Source organism: Nicotiana sylvestris, chromosome 12 (genome assembly GCF_000393655.2).
Source record: "Nicotiana sylvestris chromosome 12, ASM39365v2, whole genome shotgun sequence".
Classification (NCBI taxonomy): domain Eukaryota; kingdom Viridiplantae; phylum Streptophyta; class Magnoliopsida; order Solanales; family Solanaceae; genus Nicotiana; species Nicotiana sylvestris.
Genome location: NC_091068.1, coordinates 86,144,723 through 86,157,822, shown reverse-complemented (window position 1 = coordinate 86,157,822; position 13,100 = coordinate 86,144,723). Strand labels below are relative to the sequence as shown.

The following is a 13,100-nucleotide window of genomic DNA, read 5'->3' as shown; positions in this document are numbered from 1 at the left end:
TCAAACATTGATGGGTCTTGGTTGTTAATGTGGTAGCTTTGGTTGTTAATGTCTTTTTTTTAAAAGAAAGAGGCTAAACGTGCTTCTTTAAAATAGGCCCAGTGTTGAACCAATTCAAGATTGCCGACAATTTGATAAGTTGCAGGTATCTCTAGTAATTTAGCAATGCAATTGATCCAATTAATAATTGGGAGAAGCTAAACCGTTTTTTTTTTACAATTAATCTCCATAACGCACAACCCTCATTTAATTAAATTTAAATCCTTAGAAATCAAAGTGCGCCATTTAGTTGAATTTTTCATGACCCTTGCAAACTTGAAAGTGCGTAGTTGTTTTAGGCGCGCTATTTAATAATTTACCTTCCTAAACTCGGGTGCGCATTTATGTGACCTAAATCCAAATCTCAACAATGTTGATAAAATATGTCAAGGACCGCGGGTGCATTTATGTGACGAGGTTCAAGACGTGTTTTTAATAACGTTGCAATCTTCCTAAAAAATAAATAAAAGCGGTTTTAATGTTAAAATGCACATGGTTTAACAGTGTATTAAAATCAGATAATAGGCCAAATATAATAGTTGAGCGACCGTGCTAGAACCACGGGACTCGGGAATGCCTAACACCTTCTTCCGGGTTAATAGAATTCCTTACCCGGATTTCTGTGTTCACGGACTGTAGTACAGAGTCAATCTTTTCCTCGAGTCGGGATTTGAATCGGTGACTTGAGACACCATAAAATTATCCCAAGTGGCGACTCTGAATTTAATAAATAAATAATCCCGTTTCGATTGTCACTTTAAGTTGGAAAAAACTCCCTTATACCCTTCCGGGGTGTAGGAAAAAGGAGGTGTGACAATAATAATAATAATAATAATAATAATAATAATAATAATAATAATAATAATAATAATAATAATAATAATAATAATAATAATAATAATAATAATACTGCTTCAATGCACAGGCTAGCCAACGTGTAACTAACACCTGTTAAAAATATTTTTGTTTAAAACTCAACCACCTTTTGATTTTACTGAGAGAAGAACAAAGGAAAGTGAATGTGACTGCTTTAAGTAATAGTAGTAGTATGCTTTGCAGTACTTGTCTGATAAGAGATGTTAAGCTTTTTAATAATCTTTTTTAGCCACAGTACATGTTGTGCATGCGCCATTAACCACGTCGGATTCATGCATTAGATCTAATTAAAATCCTCATAACTGCATCTATTTCACCTATATATAAAGGCACTTCGCACTTTCAGAGTAAAGAAGCTGAATATATTCATCAAATAGCAAAATTTAAAAACCTTCTCAATGGCTGAGAACTACCCCACAAAAATCCATGGCCAAAACAGTGTTCAAGATGCACAAGTGGCTGTGATTATGGTACCACTTTCAGCACATGGCCATCATCTCAACCAGTTTCTCCACCTCTCTAGTTTTATTTCCTCATATAATATCCCAGTACACTATGTCGGAACGAGTACGACCAGTCATATTCGCTAGGCTAAGTTTTGTGTCCATGGTTTTGATCCTCTCACAGCTAAAAACCTACAATTTCATGAATTCCCTATACCATCTTTCAAAACTTCCCCTCCAAATCCTAATGCTTCCAATAAATTTCGTAACCAATTAATCCCTTTATTTTATGCAACAATCCATCTCCGCGAACCATTGTGAGTGATTGTTATTTATGGTTCTATGATGACTTGGGTAGTAGAGGATGTGCCAGCAATCCCAAATGCTGAGTGATACCAGTTTAATAGTATCTCAGCTTTTCATACGTTTTCATTGATCTGGGAAATCAAAGGAAAGCCTTTGCTAGCAGGAACAGAACTATACGAGGACATTCCATCACTCTGAAAACTGCGGTACTCCAGAGTTATTGTAATTGTGGAGGAAACAAGAATCCCTTATGGGGAAAATTAGCTCTGGAGAACTTTACAATTCATCCAGAGTAATAGAAGGTTTATACCTTGATTTAGTAGCCAAATAAATTGATGGCTTAAATCTATGGGCAATTGGTCCATTCAATCCATTCTTACTGACTGAGCAGAGCAGAGCAGAGACTCAAATAAACGTCACCAAACCTTGGATTGGCTTGACAAACAAGAACCAGACTCAGTGATATATGTATCTTTTGGATCATCTATTCGTTGGCCGAATGAAGAAATCGAACAACTCGCCATTGGGTTAGAGAAAAGCATGCAAAATTTCATTTTGGGTTCTCAGAGATGCTGACAAAGGTGATATTTTTGCAGGTGAAGACAGAAGAGCTTAGCCGCCTGAAGATCATGAAGAAAGAATAAAAGGAATAGGAATTATTATCAGACATTGGGTACCTCAGTTAGATATTCAGGGACATCCTTCAGCAGGTGATTTTATGAGTCCCTGCGGATGGAATTCGTGCATGGGAAGTATTTCAATGGGAGTTCCTATAGCAACCTGGCCAATGCATTCAGACCAGCCAAGGAATTCTCACTAGTAACTAAGTTTCTGAAAATTGGCCTAACTGTGAAGCATTGTTGAGATGAATTAGTTACATCAGAAATAGTTGAAAAAGCGGAGAGAACTTTGATGGATTCAGTTCGGGGAGATGAGATGAGGAAGAGAGCAACAGAACAACGTGATGCCGTCAAGCAATCAGTGCTAGATGGGGGAGTTAACCATGTGGAGATGGATTCTGTTATAGCTCAAATTAATCAATAAGTTTTCCATCTTGGATGAATTTCACATGGTCATCGAACTAAGCATTAGTAGCTCGGTGGTCATAACACAAACTTTTTTGTAACAAAAAGTAGCTAAACTATCGATATATTTTGCACAAAACGAAAAAATCATCAGAACATCAAAAAATAGTGTCGGAAATAACAACTCAGATGCCAGATAAGCAATATTTGTCAAGTCACCAATGGCACATAAATTTCCACCTCACAACATGCCATGCGGAATCCTACTAAAACCATTTCTCGATATGCATGGATGCTGATTCTCAAAAGGGAGGAAAAGGGTTAATTATGTTCTATTGGTTTGTGTTTGTACGCTCTTCCACATGTGCTATGTATGATGTGGAAAAGAATTTCTGAGTTGATGACGTGGCAGAGCTTATTTGGAAAATTTTTCTACAGACATTCTGGTGCCAAATTTTATCTTCCAATGATTTTCATTTATGCGATTATAGAGACAGATGAGGTATTTTTTGTTTCATGACCATACATGTGAAATTAACCTTTTTCTTCTTCTGAATGAACTTCATTATGTTTTTCTCCCTTTCTATTAGTCATTATTTGAAACTGTCGACACGACCACTATGCCATTATAGGCCAAATATATATTTACCTTTTTTTTGTATCTCAAATCTTTTTTCATTTTCAGCTAACTTCAGATTTTCAAAATTCATCTAGCAAGCTATGTTGCACGGACTCTCCAAAACGTTGCCGCATCCGTGTCGGATCCTCCAAAAATACACTACTGTTAAAGGATCCGATACGTACCCGGCAAAATCTTTGCAAAGTCCGAGCAACATAGATAGCAAGAGGTAATAATATGGTATGATCTAAGACAAATTTTCAGCATGTATCACTCACATGAAGCAATCTTTCAAAGATCTGTCATATTCAAGACTACAGCCAAACATGACAGACACCAAAATCTTTTCCTTTTCGGGACGTACATGAAGACAACTAAGATCATTTCAGGTCCCAAAGGAAGGCAGTGAAAGCTATCTCTTTGATAAAGTGATTGTCTTCCATCAAAAGGCTGAAAGTTCAAGATATTACTCCAGTTACTTATTTGGTTCAAGCTTCTTTAAAACCCAAACCAAATGTTTGAAGCCTCTTTAAAAAGCACACCATTTACCATATGCACAAAGCTTCATATTTGCGAAACATATCGGGAAGTTACATGCTCAACTTACCATCCGATTCATCAATCAAAGTGACTTTGATGAAGTCATCACTGAAATATTTGGTAACTGAATCATATTTAAGGATTACTAGCCTATTTTTATTAAATTTTTCCTTTTCTTCTTTTGTCTATATTCCACCAAAATCGTAGCTTATACAACCATCTCTCTCTTTTCTGTCTGTCTCTCTCTCTGGTGGAGGGTAGAGTGAGGACTAATATATGCGTAATATTACTTATCACAGAACACATAATTTACTTGTATTTTTGTTTAAATTTAAAGAATTCACTAACAGAACAACAACCTACAAAAACATAGCAAGGGACTAGGCCAATACCCCTGGAAATCGAATTTTTGAGAATGAGACATGCCTCACTTCTCCTTAACATTGACATTGCCGATCCAAAATAAACAACAAATACTGCGATATCTAGTAACTGTTACTCCTTGTTTCAGTTTTCTATGAGGACCATCTTCATATTCTTTCTTACTGATTGAGAAGTTCAAGTTCAAATCTTGGCACATCTTTTTCTCTTTTTGTTGATTTCCTGGTCTTCTGTGCGACTAGCCAAGTCATATTCATCTAGTACGTCAACGGGTCAGGCTAGTAAGAGGGAAGGGGTTCAAGTGAATCCCCTTGTGAACAATTACACTGTGGAAATATGGTAAAAATCAAATTTTTTTGGTTACATATAAATTGTTGAATAGGGGAAAGGTAAATTTTAGTGGTTAATTAAGGGGGCTCGGAAGCTGGTGATCTTAATCCCCTTATACGAATTCTTGGCTTACAAGTTACAACTGAGTATGTCATCAGAGTCAGATGAAAGGCTTGAATATTTCAATGCCATCAGCTAACTAAGTAAGAACCTGAGGACTAAAAGAGGAGGTGGAAGTTCTATCCATAGTTATATTTGGTTAGAAATGTAGCCGCCTATTTCAATCCTAATGGCCTCAATATGCTCCAATATCTACCAAATTTTCCTCATATACAAAAACATATTGTGTACAGGATTGAACTCAATTAAACTAACATGTTTATTCTTTAATGCTTTGACAAGTAATTTTGAACATGATTAAAAATTAAGTCTAGAACACAGTACCTCGCCCTGTGATTGATCTGGAAATTCTTTCTATCTCTGTTGCCTTATCACCTCTCCATTTTCACTTCTGTGTCCATCTACTGCATTCTTCATGTTCCAATTAGGAGCACAGGTGCTCTTTCTTATGCTTTTTCTTTCAGACTTTTTGACAAGCACCTTGAGTGCTTATCATCCTAAGTGATCGAGTTGATGTGTTTGGCCAAACTTTTGAGGAGAAACAGAAAAAATAGCTTCTCTCCAAAAGCACTTTTTTGAAAAATACCACTTTTTAAAAGCTTGACCAAACACTAATGACGTTCAGAAGTGTATTTTAAAGCCATTTACAAACGGCTTCTCACTCACCAAAAGTATTTTTGAGAAAAACACTTTTAAGAGAAAGTATTTATCAAAATAAACTGATTTTTGCAGCTTGACCAAACAGCTCTAAGAAGGCTAAAATTTGTCTACATTAAGCATCACTTTATACGTAAGTAAAGATGACTAACTATAGTTAAAGGGAATTAGTAACCTAAAAAGTAAGACAAATGCGTTATAGCATGCTAAAATCAATTAATTAAGTGGAAATTCATTTACACTTGCAGTGTTATAATAGGTGAAAAATTACACAAATAATAGTGTAAAAATTGCCAGTTTATATAATTAAATTCCAATATACAATACCTTTTACTACTTTTATCTAAGGGCAATTTTAACATGACATCAACAAGACAGACAACTTGCACGTGTATCTATTTGTCAATAATGTGACCAAATAGGTCAAGTGGTGTTGCAATCTCGTCCAATTTCTTCATCTTTCTCTGGCATGCACCCAAGGTTGAAATCTCAGTTGTTTTGATAGAAGTGAAAAACTTGCTAGCAAATAAAGTGAAATAACAGCACTCCAATCTATGAAGTTTTGAAATTATACAAACTGAAATACATTAGAGGTGGAACAAACTGATGTGATAAGATTTTGTACAGCAGGATACACTAGAATATAGGAAACTAACAAAATCCTAAATCTAGAAAATAGGAAGCTAATAACAAACTCCTAAACTGAAGGATAACAATTATAATCCTCTAATACGGCCCCCACAAGTTGGGGGTGACTGGAACAAGCCCCAACTTGTGAAATTTGGGCAGAAAAGTGGTACGTGGAAGAGGCTTGGGAGCATGTCGGCAACTTGATCAGCAGAGTGAAAGTGACGAACCTCAAGTGCTTTTTATTGAACTTGCTCGCAAACAAAATGGAAATCAATAGCTATATGCTTCATCCTACTCTGAAAAACTGGATTTGCACAAATGTAGGTGGTACTAACGTTGTCACATAGGACTGTTGGTGGAGCGAACAATGGAAAATGAAGCTCATGGAGCAAATTCGTGAGCCAATTAACTAAGAAACAACAGCAGAAACAGCTCGGTACTCAGCTTCCGTGGATGAGCGTGAAACAGACCTTTGCTTTTTGAAATATCAAGAGATTGGTGAGGTTCCAAGGTAGACAACATAACCTGTTGTTGAAGTTCTGTCTTGTGGATTTCCAGCCCAATCAGAGTCAGAATAAGCAAGTAAATGATCCGTTGGTTGTCGACATAGCTCAACTCTCATTGTGCTGGTGTGTTTCATTTGATAGCTTTCCAGTGAGACACTTTTGAATAATGCATAAACTGAGACAACTTGCTAACAGCAAACCGGATGTCAGGCCTAGTGAAGGATAAGTAGTGACTAGTGAAGCTTACAAATGATTCTTCTCTGAACTGAAGTATCAACAGCAGAATAGGCTTCAGGAGCGGTCACATAACTGAAGGATAACAATTATTATCCTCTAATACAATCTAACTTCATTAAGATCATGACTACCCAACCCACCGAAGGAATTTTTCCATTTCTTCCGGTTACTCTGTGTATAGTGTTCACTTTAAGAGAAGTTACATCACTTGGAATGGCCAATGTAAGGAAAAACACAAGAACCAGCTAGACTTCTCGTAACACTCTTCAAATTTATAAAAGTTTCAAGACACGCTAAATATAGAATTTAATTTTTTTTCTTAAATTATACTCTTATTACGGATTTAAACCTTTGTGATTAACTTTTGAGTTACTTCTCTATTTATAAATAATTAAATATACAATTAGAAGAATAGTAATAATTTTAATATCATTAATTATTAAAAATGAGTATCATTAATAATTAGTTAAGTCAAAAAAAATTAAAAAAATGGGGGAACAAGCCTAAGCCCATAAAAGGCTGTTGAAAAAAAAAAAAGTTTAAAGCCTTGCTTTGGACCAAAAAGAGGTCCAAAGAAAGCAAAGCTACGGAATACTATACGAACAAGAAACAGAATCAGCATTTCAGCGAAACACTCACGCGGGCAATGAAAAATTATAGGTTTCTTTACAAATCACTAGTTCTTGAACTCAGGTATATACAATTTTCTATTCTCAATTATGCTACAGTAGTAGTAGGTAAGAATTGAATAGTTAATTCCCTTCTTCCTCTGTATCAACAATAAGTTCAATGTTTAGGTGTCAAACTTTGAAATTAATTAAAATGTACTGGTTGTTGTAGAATAGATTGTTTGACGATTATAAATTGGACTAGAGCCTACGTATTAGCTTGAGGAGTTTTGAGGTGAGTGGATACAACCCTTTACTAAAGTGGTTCTACCCACAAAAATATGCCCACAAAGTATTTGATAAAATGCTTTAAAGAGTCAACATGTGCTTAATTGGAACGAGTGCGTATATGTTGACTAGGTATATTCTTGTTGAAGCTTATGTATTTTATTCGAGAAGTATAAGCGTCTATCTTCATATTTTTATGCTTTATTACACGATCTTACATGTTAAAGTTTCAAGAGTTAAATAGAACTTTTAAAAATACTTTGAATAATTTTATTTCATACTAATGCTATGTATGCACTCAAGAATATTGATAGGAATATTGATAGATCACTTTCCAAAAAAAGATTTAGACTTGAAAAATCACAAAAGAAGTTTTAGAAAGAAAAGATTTTTGGGAATATCCTCTATTCTGAGAAGGGGTCATCGTCCAAGCCGAGGGTCCTGACAAAGACGTTGACTTCCTGAAACTACTTGTGTCAAAGTAGGGAGCACACGAGTCGAGGGACTCGTTGCTGAGAATTTACTTAGCCAGACTAAGGTATGATACATGAGCGTTGAGAACCATGAAGCGGTGACACCTCGTGGATTGAGCCTATTCGATCATGTTGGGATCGAACCCGTGCCGATCACACGGTGACTAAGACAGAAATAAGTCAGGATAATTGGAACTCCTAAAGCATAAAGTGAAGTATTTTTTTTATAAGAAAGAAAAAGAAAAGAATTTCTTTTAGAATATTCATAAACTGCTATTATGCAATTATTTTAAAATTGTTCTTAGAAGCTTTATGTTTTCCATGCATTTAGAATCTTTGCTCGTAATGTATATTTTATTAAAGTTTCGTCCCCTGTTGTTCACTGAGTACGATAAATGGTACTGACGTTCTCTTTTGGGAATCAATGTTGGTCTGCGATATAACATAGGAACCGATTTTGCAGGCGAGCAGGCTACATGTTAGGACTTCCCTCGCTTCCAGTGCTATTGATGAGCTCCACTTTTGTTCGTAGAATATTCCTTCGAGTCATCATTATTTAGCCATTTCTTTGTTTACTTGGAGAACTTGCTAGGAATCTCATGTCCTGAGCAGTGCGTCAGTTTATCAGTAGAGGCTTCATAGACAAAGTCGTTGGGTTAAGATTCAGATGTTTTTGATAATAATACAGTATTTTAGTAGTACTACGAATAAAGTTTTGGAGTTGGTTTATTTTAGATATTCAAATTTATTAAAAATATTTGGTTAAAGTATTGCCTTGTTGCATATAAAGATTGAGGTTATAATAGTTTTGATAAGCATAGATGGTTTGCTCAGTCAAATTTTGCAACTGGGTGCCGGTCACGGCTTATTCAGAAAATGGGTTGTGACAAACTTGGTATTAGAGCCTCAGGTTTATGGAGTCCTAGTGGTTTATGAAGCCGTGTCAGTAGAGTATTATTTATGGGCATAGAGTGCACCACACTTATAAGTAGGAGGCTACAAGCATTTAGGAAAAGTCTCATTTTTTTCATACTTTGGATCGTGCAGTAAGGCCTACCTCTAAGAAATTCTCTAATGTATTCATTTCTCCAAAAGTCGCAGAAATGGCTCGTACTCGCAACTCTAACATCGACATTCAGGATGCTGCTCAAGAAACTATTGCTAATATTGTGGCTCAGGGTAGAACTAAGAAGACTTCAACTTAGAAAAGGAAGGGTAAATCCACAAAGGGGGTTCAAGTACTCCGGGTTGAACATAAAGAAGGGGTGAGAATGATGAGCTAGTACCTCAGGATCCATTGCCACCCCCAACATCAGTTTCGGCTCAGACAACTATATCTCCAGAGGTAGGTCAGATGTTTAATGCTGTCAACAATGCTATAGAGATGTTTAAAGCCTTCATGGCCAAGCAGAACGAGAGAAGAGATGAGATTCAACCTCAATCAAATAGATAGAACAAATCTGAGTTCTCAAGAGTGAATGAATTTTAAAGTTGAGTCCTCCATTGTTCCATGGTTCTATAGCTGATGAAGATCCAATGTTACTGTTGGAGGGTGTCAAGAAAGCCCTCCGAGCAATGAAGGAATTTGATGATGAAGCTGTGGAGTTGGCTGCTTACCAGCTTAGAGATGTGGCTGGCACTTGGTTTGAGATGTGGGAAAAAGAAAGAGATGAAGATGATGGTCCGCCTACTTGGGAAGAATTTGAAGAGGCCTCAATGGCTAACTTTATCCCGGAAGAGGATAGGGAGGCTAAGGCTACAGAGTTCGAACATCTCAAGCAAGGGAATAAAAGTGTACAAGAGTACTACATGGAATTCATAAGGTTGTCTAAGCATGCTCCTCACATGGTTAAGACCGAAAAAGTAAAGATTCACATGTTTGTTGGCAGTTTGGCTTACTACATTAAGGATACGACATCAGCTGCAGTGGTAGGAATGCCAACTTTCTCCTTTGTTGTGGGATTCGCCAAGCACTTAGAAAAAGACAGACAACAAAGGAGAGAAAAAAAATAGTATAACAAGAAATCCCGGACAGCAGGCAGGTTTAATGGTACATCCAGCGAAGGTGGAAGGGGTTCCTCCAATAAGGAGTCATTAGCACCAGCTCAGTCCAGTCATCAGTCAGGTGGTGGGTCTTTCTTTAGACGTACTTAGAGTTATGGAAACCAGTCTCACCAGAATAAGAATTTTAGGACATCATCCTTACATAGCCAGAGTCATGTTGAGCAACATTCACAACAACAAAGTCTTTGTGGAACATGTAAGCGGCAACATTCAGGTCAGTGCAAGCTCGAGTTTCATGGTTGCTATTATTGTGGAGAGATTGGTCATATAAAGGCCAACTTCCCAAAGTTGCTATTATTGTGGAGACATTGGTCATTAAAGATTTTTAATTGACTTATTTCCTCCCCTTTTTACTCATAAAATCCCCAATAATTATACTTCAAATTATTGTTGTGATAATTTAATCATTTAAATTCTATATTTAGGCCAAAATATGGTTAAAATATTTTTAATGTATTTTTATAATTGTATTTTGCGTTTTTAAAGCTAATTTGCATATAATTGCAATATTAGCCTTATTAATGTATAATTACATTTATATGCATAAAATTGATCTTATATATTTTTAAAATGTTGAATATCTATTTTAAATCATTTTAGTACATGAAATTATTTTGTATAAGTTATTTACTATTTATTATAAATTATATGGGATTAAATTGGCTATTTAAAATATAGCCAGATTGCATTTCGATTTTAGCCTCAATTTTAACCCAACCCAGCCTAATTCCTAATCAAAATACCCGACCCATACCCTAAACATGCTTATCCAACCTAGAACCCATTAGATCATGGCCGTTGATCTAAGAGATCAACAACCCGTATTAACTCTTGCCTTTTTTAACTCTAAACGACCCCTAACCTTAACTCATTCTCCCAAACCCGCCGCCTCTGTATTCTCTTATCTCCTCTCCTCACCCTCAAACCCTATCCCTTCAACCGCCGATCTCACTTCTCCGGTGATCTCTCATCGACTCGTAAGCCTCCAATGACTTCTCTCGTGCCATGCCTGCCTTCTCTAAGGTCTTCAAGGGCCCAAGGCCACTCCAACTTGCATCTAATTTGCATATAATTACATATAATTACATTTTAAAGCTAATTTGCATATAATTACAATATTAGCCTTATTAATGTATAATTACATTTATATGCATAAAATTGATCTTATATATTTTTAAAATGTGGAATATATATTTTAAATTATTTTAGTACATGAATTATTTTATAGAAATTATTTACTATTTATTATAAATTATATGGGATTAAATTGGCTATTTAAAATATAGCTAGATTGCATTTCGATTTTAGCTTCAATTTTAAACAAACCCCAACCCAATTCCTAATCGAAATACCCAACCCATACCCTAAACACAATTACCTGACCTAGAACCCATTAGATCATGGCCGTTGATCTAGAGATCAACGACCCGTATTAACTCTTGCCTTTTTTAACTCTAAACGACCCCTAACCCTAAATCATTCTCCCAAACCCGCCGCCTCTATATTCTCTCATCTCCTCTCCTCACCCTCAAACCCTAGCCCTTCAACCGCCGATCTCTCTTCTCCGGTGATCTCTCATCGACTCGTAAGCCTCCAATGGCTTCTCTCGTGCCATGCCTGCCTTCTCTAAGGTCTTCAAGGGCCCAAGGCCACTCCAACTTGCATCTAGGGTTCGTCACTTGTCTGTTCTTGGCTACTCCAGTGTGATTTCGAGCAAAATCATGCTGTATTTGATCCTTGGGATTCTAGACAGGTTCTTTCATCTCTATATGGATTTCTTCTAAAACCTTAATTTCTTCCTATATCTCTTAGATCTGTACAGATCTAAGACTATTTGAGTTTGTTTCTTTAATGTTTTACACTATCCTTGGAACTCTTTTACAAGAATCGTTGATTTCAAGTGTTTTTCACCTTCTTCTAAAAATTAGGGTTCCGGAACTTTTTTTAAAATTTTGTTTAACTAATTCTTTGTGTTTAAACTTCTATTTCTTGCATTATTTTAACTGATTCTATGAGTTTATCACATCTTTAACTCTTCTATGTTGAAAGCCCTAATTTTTCTAGGCTTCTTCGTCTGATTTTGTGGCTGGCCTATTCTTGTTTGAGTTTCTGTGACTATCCCGCCTCAAATATGTTTTTATTGAGTTTTTATGCCTAACTTACAACAGCTCTATGTGTTGGGCTTCATCTTGACTGGTCAATACTTGCATTTTTTCTTGCTATGTTTGGTTACTCCTATCTCACTCTATTTGTATGCTAAAACATTGACTCATGATTCTCTCTTTGATTGACTCTGAGCTCCCTGTTTCTTGGCTTGATTTAAAAACTTCCCTTTAGACCTTCGATTCTCCTGTTTAACGTTGGTTTATTTGCTTATTCATAGGAACCCATGTTACTCTCCTTAAATTAGTAATTTCGAGTCCTTGATTCACTGATTTACTATATGCTGATTTTTGATTATTTTCATATTCTGCAACTTTATTTTATTTTCTTACCTTATTTGGTTAACCGAGTATTTTACTGATTCTTCACTAGCTGTTTCCTTAATTGAACCTTTATGTACTTACCCCTAATTGTCTATTTTGTAACTGATGCGCTACTTGATTTCTTTCCTTAAACAATTTCTGCCCATTACCATTGGTTGATTACCCCTTAATTAAATGAGTACTTGCATTGATTTGATTCTGATTAGTACTTGGTTCCATAATTACTATAGTACTATTATTCCTCCCTTATTTTGCCTAATTTCGAACTACTATATATAGACTCTCTCTCATTAACACAAACACACGAACACATTTGTTCAAAAACTCTCTCTTACACACTAAAAGCTTTGTGCTCTCTCTTTTGTGTCACTTACTACTGTCTAAAGTCAGCCGGCTGCAAGCCAAGGCTGACTACTCGGTTCTCTTTCACTTTGTGTTTGCTATCCCCTTACTAGTATGTTCTAATTTCAAT

General features: G+C 36.0%; 1 pseudogene; it reads left to right on the top strand.

The window, feature by feature from the left end:
* The first annotated feature begins 1,313 nt into the window (after positions 1-1,313).
* LOC104222572 (zeatin O-glucosyltransferase-like) lies at positions 1,314-3,126 on the top strand (annotated as a pseudogene).
* The last annotated feature ends 9,974 nt before the right edge of the window (positions 3,127-13,100 follow it).